This window comes from Pyxicephalus adspersus, chromosome W, assembly GCF_032062135.1.
Source record: "Pyxicephalus adspersus chromosome W, UCB_Pads_2.0, whole genome shotgun sequence".
In the NCBI taxonomy this organism is placed as follows: Eukaryota; Metazoa; Chordata; class Amphibia; order Anura; family Pyxicephalidae; genus Pyxicephalus; species Pyxicephalus adspersus.
In genome coordinates this window covers 1,403,364-1,420,175 of record NC_092870.1, presented here as the reverse complement: position 1 = coordinate 1,420,175, position 16,812 = coordinate 1,403,364, and the positions used below count along the sequence as shown (strand labels likewise).

Genomic DNA, 16,812 nt, shown 5'->3' with positions numbered 1-16,812 from the left:
GCTCAGCCCTAAAACAGAAGAAGAGCATTGTTAATGCTAGACGAGTTGTTTTTATTGGTGGTACACACCGTTTGAATTAATGACAGAAAGAAAGATCCTTTTTAAATACTTGACGTTAAAGGAAAAGTGATGATAAAAATAAAAAGACCACTTGATTCATGTGGATCAATGAAATATTGTATGTACCAAAATAATGATACTGCTTTTCTTTTACAGGAATGACTTCAATGGTACAACCTCAATGATGATGAGAACATCGAAAGAAGTCGTTTCAATGGAAAAGATATAAGAAGATTTGTTTTTAGGAAGTTTTATTGTTTTCCCGATATCAATAACTACTTTATTGTTGCTGATTTTTCAATATCCTGAATCAAATAACGTAAAGGACAAGGTTGAGTAAAGTTCTAAAGAAGATTATTTCTTCAGGAAAAGACGTTATGTTAATAAATTTCCAAAGTGAAATAACTCCTTTGGGTATTTTAGGTAGTTTACTTGATGAATTTATTTTTGCTAAGAAACACATTCATTTATGGGTAAATAAATGGTTAGGATGTAATCAAGGCGTATGCTATAGTAGTTCTCTAATTTCAATAGCTGGAAAAGAACAACTTTTGGTTCCAGTTACAGTTTAGGGAGTTTCAGTTAGTAATACACGATTTATTATAAATTACGATACAATGACTTTGTGATTGAACTTCTGGAATAGAACAAATAGATCTATCTTCATGTTTACATTTTCAATCAAGGGTCATGTGTCTAGCAAATCAAGAAAGAGTTGTTTACCATTTGTTTTCATAATCAAAATTTATGTTCAGCTATAATAAAAATGTTAAAACTCATGAATTAAAGGGGAAGAAAGTTTGTTTTCAAATGATGACAAAAGAAAGAGTACAAATTTTTGAGGATGTGTACATTCACGAGAACGTGGAGGAATAAATTGTTTTGAAGGGAATAATATGGCAATAACTTTGCAAGGAATTAGAATTTATCTAACTTCCTTCGATACAAAGAATGTATCCTTCCTATCCAATTTAATATACCTTTAATTGGGAATTTTCCTTGGAAGGAATTGTCCAAGGAAATTGAAAGATAAGGGTTTATTGAATACATTAAATGAAACAATTCAAATAAGCTGATATAATTTTTAAACATCATTGGGGTGAACTTAATGGAATAGAACACGAGGGGTCAACAATGTCGGGTGATTCTTGGAGGGGAAAATTTAGAAAATCTATTAATGAATGGTCAAAATCATCAGTAACATATGCAATGCAAAACATTCTGTTAAATCCATTCATAATTTGACTTATTATTATTGTTTGCATAGTTATTCAAATATTTCCTATTATAAAGATTAAAAGATTTTATGGTTTAGTTAAAGTTGAAATAAGGAAAGGAGAAACACTAAGAGAATTATTGAGAAGAAAACTCATGCATATTTCTAATTTAGCCTCCATAGAAGCAACTGAACAGACTAATCAATTACATGTCAACAAAAAATTAGTTTTGATAATCATCAGAAACAAAAGCAAACTTTTCAGTTGTTCAAGCAGAATTTTGATCTGTTTACAGTTTTTCCCTAACACATACAGTTCCTAAATTATGAGTACTATTATAGTAAACATTGTACGTGCTGTATTTTGTTCTAAAACATAAGCACCATTGAAGTGAATGTTAATACATCATCTAAAATAAGGCACACTGCAGGAAAAGATCTACTGACCAGTGTCAGTCAGGTACTACTGTTTCTTCAGAAATGCTTAGAGTATGATTTTCTTGTGTACTCTGGATTGTCGCGGCACAGCATCCAGCTTCATCTTTATCCAGCTTTATCCAGCTTTATCCCATGCTTCTAGCTCAGGTGCTGAGAGATCAAAGCCATCATACTTTCATTCCAGAAACCTTGGTAGCGGTGCTCCATTAACTGAATGTCCTCATGAAAATGTTCTCTTTGTTCGTCACTCACCATACCAAGATTTTCTGGGAAGAATTCTAGATGTGAGTGCAAGAAATGTATTTTGACATGCAACAATCCAGTTTCTGGTATGAATAAAGCAGATTCTGAACGCCTTCCTTGTTTGCAGGAGACTTATGGTTGCCCCTTGAATTTATCCCAAAGTGGTGAGAGATTGTTTGAAAACATAATTCTGCAAAACAGACTTGATCTGTGGCCCTATAAATATCCCTTCCTTCATTTTTGCAGTGCTTATGTTTGGAAACTTCTTAACAAGGTACTGGAAAACCCATGCAGTTTGATTTAACCATGGCCTTCACAAGGTATCAAGCCTAACTTTATATGGAGAGGTGACAGAAATATTTTATGCGGATCAACCAGAAGCAGAAACTTGACACTGCTTGTTCCGGGCTTATAGATATCTCTTGGTAGACACATTAGTCTCCCATAGATCGGCTGTCCCACAGGCATAGGAAACAGCAATATTTTGTAAATCCTATCAGCAAGCTAATGACCTTTATATCCCCACAGACGTTCCACTGGTGTGTTTTATTTTGAAATGCATCAAGTAGTAACTTCATGTTGTCATAGGACTCCTTTAGGTTACCGGAATAGGCAATTGGTAAACTTGGTTTGTAATTACCATTATGTAGTAAGTCTGCTTTCAAGCTTCTTTTAGAGGAATTAATCAAGATACGCCATTCAGATGGATATCATGACAGTAGCACAGTGAGCCATCACTAGTGAAGAAGGTTGTCAAGGTACGATTTTGTTTTTTGTAGTGAGTTACAGTTACACCCTTTGCAAGCAAGTGATTCTGTTTAAGCCTTGAAGCAAGAAGTTTTGCTTTGTCTTTAAATTTGGATCTTGAACAAGATCATTAAGCTCTGCTTGTGTAAAGGTCTCTGGTTCAGAATCTTCATCGGCTGTAATCTGTAATCTTAAAAAAAAGAAAACTGTTGTTAAGTGTTGTAATATGTTAAGGCTATTTCTAACGTATTTCACACAATATATTATTAGCTGCATCACAAAAACTAGACATGCTAGAGAAAAACTGAAAACAGATTTGAAATTTGCATCAAAAATACTACAAAGCTCACATAAAATATCTATATATATCATATTATATCTGATAAAAAATATGCTCCAAAATTTAAAAAAACGATTTAAAAGTGCAGGGAAAGGATAGGAGGGATAATTTCACAGCATCTTAGTGCAGGGAGAGACGTCAGAAGGCGCTAGGGACAGTGCTAGAAAAGCCATTTACAAGTGCAGGGAAAGAATATTTGGGGATCCAAATAGCCATTATACAGCTCTCATTCCATCAACGCACGTGTATATTTAACGTTATATATATAAAAAGTGGTGGTCCAGCCTGCTGCAGCAACCTCTGCATCACCCAGTGGCATGCACTGGCTTTCAGGCAGTCAAGGCTCCACCACCTCAGCCGAAGGGAGCTGTATGTCATTTATACCTTCTGCTGGTCCAGATGTTTCTACTCCTTGTCAGTCATTGCGTCAGGAATCGATCACCGAAGCGATTGCCAAGAGACAACAGTATGCGTGCACTCATCCAACAGCGCAGAAGCTGAATGTGCTCCTGTTCAAGTTGCTGGTGCTTGCAGTCCCTCCCTTTCCAAGTGGTGGACTCTGCACCTTTCAGAGAACGGATGGCTTGTGCCAAGCCGTCATTTCTTTGCAAAAAAGGCAGTACCAGCCCTGCGCAAATATGTAGAACAGAAAATGGGCCAGTCCTTGAGCCTGTCGCTGTCTGCCAAAGTGTACGGCAGCGCCGACGTGTGGAGCTGTAACTACGGTCAGGGACAATAGATGTCCTTTACAACCCACTGGCTAAAATGTGATTCATGTACAGCCACAGCAGCAATTTGGCCAACGAATTCTTGATGATGCAAGCGGATAGGAGTACATAGTTGCCCCAAGAAGAACTCGCCTGTCCAGTCTACTGATGACAGACTGTCATTGTGCCACTCTGTGGCCTACTGATGCTGCCACCACCTCCAGACTCTGTATATGTGCCACTCTGTGGCCTCCGGATGCTGTCGCCAACTCCAGACTCTGTCATTGTGTGTTTTTCCTGCAGAAGACTCGCCTGTCCTCGGTGAAGTCAATATGTGATGCGGAGGCCGAGTTGCAGACCAGACCCTCATTTTGGTCCCTGGCTGCTAAGCCTTATGCAGGGTTTGCCATTCTTTTTAATACAAGGGATATAATAATCCATAGATTGACAGAAATATCAATGGGTAGATGTCTGATGTTAGATGTCCTCAGGAAGAACAGGGCGTGGTGATGCCAGGGTCCTCAGCCAAATCATCCCCCAGACCGGGTTATATGATGTGTTCGCCTATGGGGGAAGGACCCCAGGTTTCACTTATTTCTCAGGTGAATGGAGGAGTAGAATTGACCTAGCCCTGGTGAGTTGTACAGAAACTGTCACAGATAGGAAGGAGAAATTAGTGCCTTATTCGGATCATGTTGCCCTTTATTTTTGTTTGGGGGTGGGTAAGCGCCCGGACATGGGTAGGGGACTCTGGAGACTGAACTCCAGCCTTTTAGAGGAGCAGCTTGTACAGGAAGAAGTAGAAAGTCTCCGGCAGAGACAGATGGATAGTCAGGACTTCTATGAATGTTATGCAGATTGGTGGGAAGATGTCAAGGAGGACATCACTTCTCTATTAAAGAGGTTATCAGCCAATAGGGGAAAAAGTAAATATAGGCATTACCTGGGATTATGGAAAGAGTTGGAGTCCCTTTACTCAGATGGGGTGGTGGCAGGGGAAAAGCTAACCCAGCTAAAATCTGAAATCAAGCAATATCAGTACAGCAGAAACAACTCCTTAAAGTTTGAAAGAGATTACGGGACCCCGGGAACACCAGATCCCTTTGAGAATTGCAGGGATGGAGTGGAGAAGAAACTGATAACTGGTCTCATGGATTCCCATGGGGTTTTACAGGACTCCCGTGCAGGAATCCTAGAAGTTGTAAAAACATACTATGCTGTCTTATTCCAGAAAAAGGATTTAGATAATGAAAGGATGATCAAGTTCTTGGCAACAACTCCAGGTCCTGACACAAATAATTTAGACTTTTCCCTCCTCACAGCAGCGGAGGTCAAAGAGGCCATAGACAAGTTGTCCCAGAGGAAGGCACCGGGTCCTGATGGCATAACTGCCGAATTTTATAAGAAATTTTGAGATATTCTGGCTCCTATTCTTGTGGAGGTTTATATGTCTAGGAAAGCGTCTGATGCCCCGGTCCATGAGATTGTCATCCTTAGTCCTACTGTCAAAGGGCAAAGAACCAATTGATATTAGGAACTGGAGGCCTATAGCCCTTTTAAATGTCGATAGGAAAGTTCTAGCTAAAATTTTGTTTTCTAGACTGGTTAGTCTTTCCTCATCACTACTGACAAAGCAGTCAGTTTGGTACGGTGAAAAGACAAAACATCTCTGGAGCTGTCATCTCATTAGGGGAGATCTTTGAGAGATGTAAAGTATTTGGCTATGGTAAATATGTTGTCAGTCTTGATCAGGCCAATGCCTTTGACAGAGTGGACCATGACTACCTATGGGCAGCTTTGCTGAAGTATGGCACAGTATATACAGAGAAGCTGAGAGCTTCCCCCTCATCAATGGGTGGCAAGGCGACACCTTTTGGGTAGAGGCAGGGGTGAGACAAGGTTGCCCCTTGAGCCCACTTTTGTACGTCTTTGCTATCGATCCTTTTCTGAGATCTTTGCAGAAATGTGGATTCCAGGGGGTGATAATTCCCAATAGCCCTCCAATGACTATGGTAGCACATGCTGTGATATCCAATCCTCATGAGGCCGCTACTGCAGCTATAAGAAATTACTCCCAAGCTTCAGGGTCACTGATCAACCTGGAGAAAAGTAAAGCTCTCTGGACCTTGCAAGGTGATCCTGGTTTTCATCTGGCACAGTTCACAATAGCCTCAACCCAAATCAAGATCTTAGGGGTTACATTTGGTAGAGAAGACAATGCTAGATTAAACTGGGAGGAGAAATTAGAAGCTGGGAATGTAAAAGTTCAACGTTGGAAACATTTCAAGCTGACCTATAGAGAAAAGGTGGCGATGTTAAAGACCTACCTGGTCCCTGTATTTCTCTATGTGTCTGTGGTCTTCTCATTGCCTGATAAGCCTATCTGCAAGGCTGATTCGTTTGCTTTTCCAGCTTTTGTGGGGGAATAGTTTAAACCTAATAAAAAGAAGAGTGACACCTGCAGAGAAGAGAAGGGGGTTTGGGGATGCTGAATCTGGGGCTATTTTTTGACTCTTTGTTCCTGAAAGTGAATTTTGGGAGCCTGGATACCAATGTCCGTCCCATGTGGGTAAGCAGAGTCAGAGCATGGATAAAGCCCTTTGCAGAATGCTGGTTAAGGGGAAATACACTAAAGAGGGGGAGATGGTCTTATTGTCACCTTCCACCATACCTGCGCCCAAGTTTGAATTTCCTGAGGAAATGGGGAATAGAGAAGTCATACCTGGAGAACAGCACAAGAAAAGAGCTCTACCATTACTAATGTCTGCAGGTCCTTCTTCTGCTCTCCACTGGCACTCAGAGACTGTGTCACATCGGCTCTGCAGGAAAGTTTGAAATATCTAAATGGCCATAGATTACCTGCAAAGGTGTTTGATGTCACCTGGTTGTCCTTGCACAGTAAAATGTTTGTTAGGGGAAATGTAAAATTTGCAGCTGATAGAAATTGTCCTTTAGGTTGTCCCCAAGAGGAGTCTATTGAGCATTTCATGGTGGAATTGTGCGGGGAGTTGTCAGGTTTGGGAAGGAGTGGCAGGAAGGCCTAAAATTTGGAGGCTGAAACTTTTGAGTTACTCGGACAAGGTGTATGGGGTCCCCCAGACAACTTCCAATGTAAACCGGGAAACAATCTATATCATATTATCTGTGGTGAAATATTATCACTGGCATGCAAGGACCAGGGTGGCCATGTGCAATGAATTGTTTGTTCCTGGGAAAGTGATAGATTTCATTATGTCTGAGCTCAGATGGATCAAATCATTAGAGATCAGGAAATGCAGAAAAAATGCTGAATTGTGGAAAAACGTGAATCTCTGAATTCTGCTCCAGGAAAAATTCTGATGCTGGGACTTTGATTTTGTTCTTGATTTTTGCCACTTTTTCTGACACTTCTAGAAGTGTTTGTGTGCGGAGTGTTGTAAATGTTGTGATATGTTGTATTTTATTCTGATTGTTTTTCCAGACTCTGTCATTGTGCCACTCTGTGGCCTACTTAATGCTGCCGCCAACTCCAGACTCTGTCATTGTGCCACTCTGTGGCCAGTTATCCCTGTGGTAATTTTTCTGACACTTCCTGCTCCTAACCCAAAAATGGGAAGGAATAAGAGGCCACACTTTCATGGTCTGTATTCAGACTGAAAATCAAGATCAAGCAAGCTTTTGCCCTTCTGTTCCACGTGAGGTTTCTGTCCTCCCTGGGCTTGCCTTAGGACACCTGCATTACCGTTTAACAGGTGTACCCCCCCAGTCAAACTCTGTCACTGTGCTCAGAGTGGGTCACATCCGGCGTGCCCTGGGCGCTTGGAGCCAGAAGCGAGAGCCCCTCGGAGTTAAGTTCCCAACTGATGCCACACATCAGATGCCAAGTGCTTCTTCTTTCACCCACCTTCATCAGCGGGTACTGGTGTTGCCACCCATCGCCCCACTCTGTCACCGGCTGCCATCTCCACTCTATGTCACCTTGCCACTCTGTGGTATCCTCCTGATGCTGCCGCCTGCCCAGTACAAAACTCTAGATGCCAGATACTAATGCCGTCCATACTTTGTTCCAAAACCCACCACCCCTTCCTCCTGCTGTTACTGCTGTTGTCTGCCCAGCTGTGGATGCCAGTTAACAAGGCTGTCCATGCTGCATTTTAGAAAGTTACAGCTAGCAGATAGGAAAAGGCAGTGTCATACAAAGCAATGTCTCCACTAGCTACAGCTTCTACACTGTCCATATAGGTAATGTCCTTAACTTCTAATGCCCTCCTTGCTCTGTCTCAGAGCCCACCGCCTCCTCCTCCCAGTACCCAGCTCTGGATGCCAGACTAGACTCCAGCTCAACAGGGTCTTCTTTCCCCGCTGATTCCTCCAAGCCCAATCCCTTTCATGTGGTTTCGCTACATAGTAGGTAGGGACAGATTGGAATCTCGCTCATCCATTCATGTGTCCAATAGCTACAGCGTCTACACTGTCAATATAGGAGATGGCCTTAAATTGTAATGCCCTCCTTGCTCCGTCTCCTCCTGCTTTCACTGATGCTGCCGCCTGCCCAGTACCCAACTCTAGATGCCAGTTACTAATGCCGTCCAAACTTCGTCTCGGGGCCCACCGCCTCCTTCTTCTGCTCTTACTGATGCTGCCACCTGCCCAGTACCCTACTCTAGATGCAGTTACCAATGCGGTCCGCGCTCTGTCTCAGTGCCCACCACCTCCTCCTCCTCCTGCTGCGACCTATCACTTGTAACTTATAACAAAGCTGTGTAGCTGGCTATTTTTTTGACTGAAAGACCCCCCTCAGAGACCTCTGCCTGTACTCTGAACCCTGTGTACAGCCTGCAACAGAAAAAAGACTTCCTTATTTTTTTTCTACTTGTACAATGTTGTGCAGAGCTGGGGGAGTCTTGACATGTCTTTTTAAATGTATTTATAGGCTGTAGAAGCTCTACACAGTCCAGAAAAAAACCCCAAATTTTTCCCCTTTAATGGAGTTCGAATTTGACGTTCGATCACCCAAACAATAATGCATTATTCGACCGAATAGCGGTCGAATCAAATAGTGAGTTATTCGACCAACACTAGTGCTGACACCCTCTCCACTCTGTTGGGGGCGTTCTACTTTTATAAGCGGTTAATAGAACAGGTTCTGTAGGCATCTTTGTGGAATCAGCTGACAAGGGTGTAAAAGGAGTGCGCTTCTTCTTGACGCTAACATGGACTTGCAAGGCTGAGTTCATACTTGAGTTATTCAGTCAATTTTTTCCCCATGACTGCCCAAATAAGTGGTGTGCAGTGATTCGCATAGCGACGCCTCTCATCTGCATGTCATACTGACTCACAGTGTTATTTCACTACCACAGCAGACTCCCTATGCGTGTTACTGCAAGGCACAGTGTTCTACACCACTATCAAGGCTTTCTGCAGGCCGGAAATAGACGTTTTTAACACGATTCGCTGAGAATTAATTCGGATCGAAGCAAATCTTTTTGGAAAATTCAGCGAACCGACTGAATCCAATTTTTGAGAAACTCGCTCATCTATAATATTATATGAATATTTCTTTGTATTGGACTCAATACAGTTATTTTGTATTGAATCCAAACAAAAGTATTTGAATTTCCCGCCGATCCTCCCGCCCGCACCAACGTCACTGGTAAACCCTGTAGATCACGTCTCTGCACTTCGTGGCTGGAGATCGAGGAGAAAGGACGTGTCCCCAGGACCTGTGGGGACCAGCAGGATGCCCGGGGACAGCGAAACACAATCTTTTCACTTCAGGGGCTCAAAAGTAATTGGACAAATTAAAAAGCTGAAAATAAAATGTTCATTTCCAATACTTGGTTGAAAACCCTTTGCTGGCAATGACAGCCTGTAGTCTTGAACTCATGGACATCTCCAGATGCTGGGTTTCCTCCTCTTTAATGCAGTGCTTTGTTTCTTTCTCATGATGTACCAAACTGTAGATTTTGCCACTCCTAATATTGTAGCAATTTCTCAGATGGGTTTTTTCTGTTTTTGCGGCCTAAGGATGGCTTGTTTCACCTGCATGGAGAGCTCCTTTGACCACATATTGTCTGTTCACAGCAAAATCTCCAACCCCCCCCCTCAAATCAACTCCAGGCCTTTTATCTGCTTAATTGATAATGACATAACGAAGGAATTGCCACACCGGCTTAAGTTCTTCACATTTTTATGCCATCTTTTTGTTCAACCCACTGACTAAAGCTGAAAGTCAATGATGATGTCAAGATTTCTTTGTATTGGACTCAATACAGTTATTTTATATTGAATCCAATCCAAAATATTTGAATTTCCCGCTGCGCCTCCCGCTCGCACCAACGTAAGCACCAACGTATGCACCAACGTCACCGGGAAACCCCAGGGAATGTCTCTGCAGTTGCTGAAGAAGATCAGAGAGGGAGGACGCTGCCCGAGGACCAGCAGGACTCCGGGGGGCGCCAACGGAACAAGGTATGTGTTTTTTTTTTTTTAAATGACCCTGAGTGTGACTCTGACTGTACCGCTAGGGGGGGGTTAAAGCATAACTTGACCTCACAATAAATTTACCTAGAGCTTTTCAAGGTCAAGACAGTGGCATAAAGACCTAAGAACTACTTGTTGTCTGTTTTTTCTCTATAATTATATATAGACATAGGTAAAGAAATAAAGTACAGTATATACTACATACAGTAAATATTTAGTCTGTGGTCTATTATTGCATGTTGTTTTCAATTGACAGCCAATTACATCAACATAAAGAACAATCATCCACAATATTTCTAGTCCTTTGCAGTAAATAATAAGTCTGATGGACTGCTGCAGAATTAGCAGCATATAGGAGAATAGGCAGCAGAGAATGGATTTAAGGTGGGTATCAGGAGCAAATGAAACTAGTGAAACTAGTGAAAGGGGCAACCAAAAATATCAACCACTCTGGATTTTGTTAAGCTATTTTATTTAATTTCATGCAACATATGGATTCTGACACTGGTCTTACTTATAAAGCTGCCCAGGTCATTTTTGCCAAATGTGGAAACTACCTACAGACATCTATTTGTAGACTATCAATCCAACAGACTCGTCTGTCACTAAATGCCACTAAAATAATATTGTTCTGGTCCTGCTGTAATCTGTGGCCTGGCAGGTGGGAAAGATTAGAAAAAGTTTACTGTTTAGGAAAAGTTCACAGCTCTCTGCTTCTTGAAAGCAATGTATAAAGATAACAGTTAAACAGTTCTAAATAAGTTCTAAATTATGCAAACATATGAAAGTCACAATATATTTGATTTAAAGTTACAAAACTTTAAATATACTACAAAAAATGTGGAATGAACTCCAACAAATTGTGAATTATCCTAAAGCCACTTTCCCTAGTTTCATTCATATCATTTTACAAACAGTTCAATATCAAGTGACAGACAAAACTTACTCAATTCCTCCAAGCTGCTATATATGTCATCATCGTTCTCTGCTGTGTCCTCTGAGGGAAAGGGCCTGCAAGAAACATAACATCATATATACAGGGAAAAGGAGGGGAAGGGACGAGCTTTGGGGATTTATGGACAGTAATATGTAAACGAAGGTATGTAAAATAGATAGATCTATATCTCCTTTGGAGGTAAAGTCAACATGACATAGACCGGAGATTAGGGATTTGCACATGAGCATGACTATACAATATCTGAATTCGACCAACTATCATTTATGGCGCATTGGTCAGCAGATACAGTTGTTTGCACTTATTGTGAATACACATTTACTCAGCCTATTACCAAAAATAGAAAAGTATAAACAAAGTTCCTAAATGCTGTCTCCATCCAAACCACTAATTATATAGGTACCTTGAACACAAATGTACTGTAATAAACATCCTCCTATAATCTCCAGCCCTACAGTCCTATATCGCTTCAGACCCTATAGAAGTAGACAATACATTGTAGACCCTACTTCTAGCTGTTGTGTGTAAAAGTACATTTAATGGATCATTGTGCCTGTGTTACTACTGCACAAGTACACTAGTAAATTAAGGAACAGCTACCTTCATTTTTTTATTAATACAGACCAAGTTCTGGCTTCATAAACAAGACAAAAAATATATTTTTATTACAGCTTCTCATCGGAAATCCCCCCACCCCCATGAGAAAGGCAGAGAGAAAGTCATTGTCAGGTTCCAAGGGTAATAATATGGATTCACACTCACACTTAGATGAGCAGTACAATTACAACACAGATTCACCGAAAGGAATGATGAACCTGTAAAATAGTGATGTTTACAATATTCTGATGGTTTACAAAGAGTCTGCGAAACTCTGACAAAGCCTAAAAGACTGGTCTCTATGGCAGCAACATCGACGTTGACCTGGATTCTCCCTGTACCATGTTCATCATCCTTGGATACCTACTCAACAGATCATCACACAGGGAATTGTCTTCAGCTCTTTTCCTTCCAGTAGAACGCACAGACTGCAGAGAACCGCTTCCGGAACAGTTCACTAAAAGGGAGGGAAAAGGTATTTTTAATAATGATGGACAGTGCCAGACACAAAGCCCAAAACATGAAACTGTGTAATACAAAAAGAAACTCTCTCACACCGCTGATGTTCTAGAATCCCCTACAATAGAAGGAAAGAGAAATCACCACATCAGCTTGGTTAGAAAGTTACCAGTTTTATGCAAAAGCGGAAGTAGTTTTAATCTTTAAATGCTTCTCATTCAGCAGAAGTCCTTTTTTTATATCTGAGTACAGAATTTTTTAAATGTTTATGAAGTATCAAAAGCTATATTTATAACTGTAAGGCGAAACAGGGATATCCTGCAAACAGAATGAAGTAGTCATTATTTGGTCATCTCTTTTCAGCCTTTGGAAGTATACACAGTGCCCAGTGAGGGATCAATTCTTGCAGGTTGTTGTAGCAGGAGATCCATCTGGAGTTAAACCTCTCCTTTGGATTTTGAACAAAACATTTTACAGATAATTTACCCCACTCAAAACAGGTTGTATCCACTATAAATAAGTCTGTTGGCTTTTCACTGGGTAACAAAACCGGAAATAATAATTTTGATAAAGTTCATGAAAAACCTACTCAGTATTCATAGTTCTACCATAAGCAACAACACATTTTCCCTAGCAAAAGATATATGACCCATGTCATAAAACACCTAATGTCCCACAGCAATACTGACAGGTGAATGAAATGGATAGTACCTGGAGTAGTTATTCACAAGTCCAATAACCAGCATTCTGGGAATAAAGTGCAAAAATCAAACTTATCTCAAGGGGGGTTCTGTCTGTGATTTGGTATTTATGTAAATACATCCAATTGTTACTTCATATATGTCCCAAGCCTAACACCTACAGTGTGAGAAACTGAACCCCTTCTGGTCACGTGACCATCACTAAGCATTTATGGGAACAGAGTTATTCTTCCTGTTCCACCATGACAATTATTACAAGACAATACCTTTTGTGTGTAAGATGTGCCTTATTGATCTTGATCTTACTGGAGTGTTATTTTTAAGACATTACCCCACTCCTGTGTGATAGACAAAAGTACAATTTCTAACGTTTGTTAGGCTCTGTTAGTATATTGTTGTAGTGTGAGTGTCTGTGATAGAATGTCAGAGAGACTGTCATAGTGCAGAAAAGTCTGATTTGTCAGTGTGACAGTGAGGTTTCCTCTCAAGGCTAAAGCCTGTCCGAGGCTAGTTGAAGTTTATATGCCTGTGTAACTGGTATCTATTAGATACAAGAGAAATGAAATATTGGTGTATCTGTTAGAACAAGTTCAGTGATCCTTTACAGAGAGATTAGCTAATGAGTATTACATGTGAGCATACAGAGTATTAGTGTTCTATATGAAGGAAAAGTAAGTAAATGTTAGTGAGATTGAACATGATTTTAAAACCCTACTTTTTTTTTAAGTTTTGCATGAATACTTTAAAAGTGAAGAGAAAGTAATTTAATTTTAGGTTTAAGAAATTGGAAAGGCATGTGAAATGAGAACACTGGAGAGGTGATAAAATATATAATGGTAATGGAAGTTTAAAAAGTTCTCAACTACAGCCAGGGACCTCAAAATATGCCCCAATTAGGAGTCCCTGGTAAATTCAGAGTCTCCTAAAGTTAATGCAACACATGCCCCTCCTTCTAATCCTTCTGTAGTTGTTCAATAAGGTCTGCAGTTACATAAACTGACTGAATATGGAGGAGACTTAACAAATACTGTTGTGCTAAAGCCAATAAAGATGACAAATACACACATGCTTGTTACTACACTTAATAATCACAAGGATTGTAAAAAAAATGCCATAACATCAAATAAGACAAGAAAACTTATAATTTTGATCATAAGGCTCACTTGGGTAATGATTGTAATTTCCCAGAGAAAGAAAGAAAAAAAGAAATAGAGTACTAGTGTGGAGGGCAACTCGCCCAATCTCGAAGCACCAGGAGACCTTGAAGTTCAGTGAAGCAGAAGGTTCTCTATTTACGTGCGGCACGGGATTCACACAATCAGCTAAGAAGTGCCTCAGCACGCTGAAGGAGAATCTGCCGTATGGTAGAGATATACAAGCATTTATACAATTCAGCTTTCATAGACAGCTGCGTGGTATGTAGTCGGCTGCTCAAGGCTACACCTTGTACATGTTACTCTGCTCTCCCACATAGTTCCCAACTACAAAACATCAAAATATATCATCTAACCCTGAAATCCACACCTTGTACATGTTACTCTGCTCTCCCACATAGTTCCCAACTACAAAACATCAAAATATATCATCTAACCCTGAAATCCCACAGATACAGCTGTTCTCAGCAAAGCGTTACAAGCACATGATTAATATTTCTCTACGTGACCCAAGGTTATACTAATTGTGACTATAGCTCAGCTTCTTGGTATGCTAATTGAGTGAGTTCCCCCTCCTCCACCAGGCAGCTCAAAACAGTTTGGACATACAGATTTATGATAATAAAATCAACATGTTATTACTTTCAACACTAGTGAGAATGAAGCTAATGCATTCCAGTGTCCAGCAGATCCCACCCTTTTAGAAACACAAAGCTTGCTGTATGCCGAGGGAAAAGAATTTCTAGTTACTGCTATAATAATGTGATTTGGGTAGTTAAAAACACAAATAATTGAGTAATTATTATTATTAAACAGGAATACAGACAGTGACACAGGAGGAGAGGACCCTGCCCCGAAGAGCTTACAATCTAGGAGGTGGGGAAATAAACAATAGGAGGGGAGATATGTAGTGGTGGAAAGTAGTGGGTGTTTCAAAAGACAGAAGAAGATGGGTGGGCAAGTTTGAAAATGTGGGTTTTAAGTGCTCTCTTAAATGAGCAGAAAGTGGGAACAAGCCAAATAGGACAAGCAAGACTATTCCTGAGAGTTGGAGCAGCTCTAGAAAAGTCTTGGAGCGGTGCGTGTGATGAGGTTATGAGGAAGTCAGTTGTAGGTCATCGGAAGAGCAGAGAGAGCGGCTGGGTAGTATTTTTTTTACCAGATCAGAAAGTTAAGTGGGATAAGAATTGTGGAGGGATTTGAAGGCAAAGCACAGGAGCTTGAATTTTATTCTAAGGTGAAATGGAAGCCAGTGAAGAGAACTGCAAAAATATGCGTGTACAAGGAGTTTGGTGGTCTCTGGGGACAGGTAGGGGCAGATTTTGGAGATGTTGCGTAGGTGAAAGTGACAGGACCTCAAAATGTTCAGAATATGGGGGGGTAAATGAGGGGGCAGAATCAAAGATGACACCAAGACAATGTGCCTGGGAGGAGAGACAAATAACAGTGTTAACAGTTAGGAATGTCAGGGGATATTTGAAATTTGAGGGGGAAAAGATGAGGAGTTCTGTTTTATCCAGGTTGAGTTTCAGGAATCGGTCAGACATCCATGATGAGAAGGCTGACAGGCAGCATGAGATCTTATCCACGACTGAAGGATACAAGTCAGGGTGGACAGATAGATTTGAGTGTCATCAGCATACAGATGGAACTGTAAGCCAAAGGAGGATAAAAGACTACAGAGAGAGGAGGTGTACAGAGAAAAGAGACTGACCCTTGGGGAACACCAACAGGGGGGGGGAGTGGGTGAGGAGGACTTACCATTGAAAGAAACTTGAAAGGAGCGGTCAAATAGGAAGCAAACCAAGAGAGAGCAGTGCCACTGATACCGATGGAGTGCATGATTTGTATTAGAAGCAGTGATCAAAAGTGTCAACAGTGTCAAAAGCAGAGAAGATATGAGGAGAAGAGGAGAGAAAAGTTGCTTTGAGCTCTGATGAGGTCATTGTCCACTTTAGTAAGGGCTGTTTCGGTGGAATGGGCAGCTCTAAAAACAGACTGGAGAGGGTCAAGGAGAGAGTTGGTGCTCAGGTAATCGGTGAGACTTTTGTAGACAAAGTGCTCAAGAAGTTTGAAAACATATAGGAGAAGGGATACAGGACGGTAGCTAGAAGGTAGGGAGAGGTCTAGTGAGGGTTTCTTCAGGATAGGCAGAATTATAGCATGTTTGAAAGCGTAAGGGTAGATATCAGTAGAGAGGGAAAGGTTGAATAGTTCGGTTAGGCTGGGGGCCAGGGTGGAGGAATAGGCACGGAGTAGATCACAAGGAATTGGGTCAAGCGGACAGGTAGTAGATGGAGAGATGATGAGAGAAGAGAGGAGACTTCATCCACAGTAGCAGGGCTGAGGGACCCAAGTGATGATTTACTGGTGAAAGGGGAGGATATGGTTGGAGTGGACTCGTGAACAAAGACATCATGTCTGATTTTGTCAATTTTATCTCTAAAGTAGGTGGCAATGTTTTGGGCAGAGGAGGTTGTTGTGGGGGGAGCAGGTGTAGGGTTTAGGAGGGAGTCAATTGTTGAAAAGAGGCTGCATGGGTTGGAAGCTTGGGAGGAAATAACAGAGGAGAAAAAATTTTGCTTGGTGGCAGAGTTCAGTGTTGTAGTCCGGCTTTGTTATTCATGAAGTCAGCGCTGAGGCCAGATTTTCTCCACTTAAGCTCAGCTGCACGAACAGTCTTTTGTAGCTGTTTGGTGTGATTGTTGTGCCAGGGATGGGGGTTAGCAGGAC

The 16,812-nt window shown here is 41.1% G+C and overlaps 1 long non-coding RNA gene across 1 annotated transcript; it reads right to left on the bottom strand.

The window, feature by feature from the left end:
* Positions 1–785: 785 nt before the first annotated feature.
* On the bottom strand, positions 786–14,439 carry LOC140342780 (uncharacterized). The gene is made up of 3 exons (XR_011923151.1): positions 12,133–14,439; positions 11,160–11,224; positions 786–2,894 (listed from the first exon to the last, which is right to left on the bottom strand). It is a non-coding gene; the product is annotated as an uncharacterized lncRNA (long non-coding RNA).
* Positions 14,440–16,812: the final 2,373 nt, after the last annotated feature.